General features: G+C 49.6%; 1 protein-coding gene across 2 annotated transcripts in view; it reads right to left on the reverse strand.

Annotated features, from left to right (window-relative positions):
• Positions 1-2,092, reverse strand: part of ARSB (arylsulfatase B) — a 163,873-nt gene that overhangs the window by 160,904 nt on the left and 877 nt on the right. The gene's annotated exons all lie outside the window — the stretch shown is intronic.

Consider the following 2,092-nt stretch of genomic DNA (forward strand, 5'->3'; position numbering starts at 1 on the left):
TGCTGAATGCCCACCTGCATCTTCAGGACCTTTGACTGTCTTAAAGAGTCCAACCTGTCAAATTTCTTTTGCACCCAATCGCATCCACAACAAGCTTTATTTCTCCCATGTTTCCTAGCATGTCAGCAGGTCCCACAGGTCCTGGTAATAGCTCCTTACCTTTCAAGACTTATCTTTAATAACATACCTGTACAAAATTCCTTAAGTTAAAACACTCCAAATGTAAATGATCTTGGCTCCACATAGAAGCAGACACTGCATAACAATATTAAACAGATCTGAAAGAATTGGCTTAAAAAATTACTTCTTTTGGTCAAGTGTCCAATATAGCTTGGGGCAGAGATTCTCAACCAGGGTGTTGCAGCTCGTACTGTGCAGTGCTAGTACTGTTAGGTATGCAAAAATGATTCACAAGATAAACCCAGGGATTTAAAATAGGAATCCACATGTTAAAACCATGCCACCCTGTTCTAGGGTTTCTGAGTTCTGTGCAACAAAAGAGTTGCTTTAGGATTTTTCTGTGATCAAAAAATGATTAAAAGCTGGCACTTCCCAAAGGAGCCTCCAGGCTAACAAGGGGCACCTCCAGTTGGAAAAGGCTGGGAGCCCCAAAGTGAGGTTTCTTCAAGGTGCTCATCATCAGACAATGAAAGCACCTTTGACTTTAGATATAAAAAGAACAAGTCAGGACTGCAGAGTGACAGCTCCTGGTGCTGCTAACCTGACAGCTAGTGGGGGGAGGATTCTTAATTGATGCAAGAGAGTGCTGGGCCTTTTTGAAACAGAACATATAAATAGGGTCCCTCAGCTGGCAGCCGGCTCATGCTACAGGGATGTGTTTGTTGGCAAACTAGGCATTTCCAACCAGGGGTTCAGTTTTACAGTCATGGAGGATCAGAGAGGTAGAGGCTGGAAGGGACCTCCAGAGGTCTTCTAATCCAACCCCTGCCTGAGGCAGGATCATCCCTATCCAAACCATCCTGTACAGTCCTTAATCTAAACTCTACATAAGACTGCCATCAACCCTGGCACACACAGACCTAACACCCTGCCACAGTCACAACCCCACTTTGATTCCTGCTTCACCCAAAGTTTATATCAAGCTGTCTAGCAGTGGCAGCAGCATTTCTATTCAAACAACATCAAGGGAGCCACTTGACTTCATGGCTCATTACAATTTATCTGATTTCTTCTGAACTCTTCATTCCACCAGCGTTAACCACCCTCTCTCCTTTTCGAAGGTCTTAAGCTTCAAGCTATCCTGTCTTCTGCAATGCTACTGTGAGGAGCAATGGAACAGCTAACAATTTCACAGCCCTGCCGACTATTTTTTTTTTTGCTTGAACTAAAAAAAATTAGCTGGAGGTCTGAAACATTAACCCAGATGAACATTATCTGTGGTGTGGAAATCACTTACCGTGAAACGCTGGGTGCAGTCAAGATCCTAGAATCATAGAAAGTGAAGGCTGGGAGGGAGCTCAGAAGGTCACAGCTAGTCCAACCCCCTGCTCAAAGCAGGACCAGCCACAACCAGACCATCCCAACCAGGCTTTGCCTATCCAAGTCTTAAAAACTTCTAAGGATGGAGATGCCACCACCTCTCTGGGCAGCCTGTTCCAGTGAGGTGGTGGCACTTCCATCCTTAGAGGTAGACAAAGCCTGGGCGGGGGCGATACGAGGTGCTCAGGAAGGCGAGATCTAGCACTGTGAGAAAGAGGCACGCTCCACGGGAACGCCTGCGCTGCGGGAGTAAGGAAACACCGCCTCCCCGTGCGGCTGCCCGGCGCACTGTGGTGCCACGCACGCGAGGCGCACAGGGCTGCAAGTGAAGGCCCAGCCCAGCAAAGTCCATTCACTTCTGCTTGGGCCCTACACTGGGCAGCACAGCCCGTACCCTGGCCTGCTAGTAGAGCTTCCCACTTAGCAGGAGAGAGGTGCTCTGGGCTGCCGGGGATGAAGCAGGGAACCGCATGCACCCCTCTTTTGAAAACCCCAGATGTGCCCATGCCGTCACCCACGGGGGTGGGGGGGCGGGCGGGCTGGCTGCCTCCTGGGGGCCGGGCCGGGCCGGGCGGGCTCCTCACCTGGTAGC

Source organism: Alligator sinensis, unplaced genomic scaffold (assembly GCF_000455745.1).
Source record: "Alligator sinensis unplaced genomic scaffold, ASM45574v1 scaffold159_2, whole genome shotgun sequence".
Lineage (NCBI taxonomy): Eukaryota > Metazoa > Chordata > Crocodylia > Alligatoridae > Alligator > Alligator sinensis.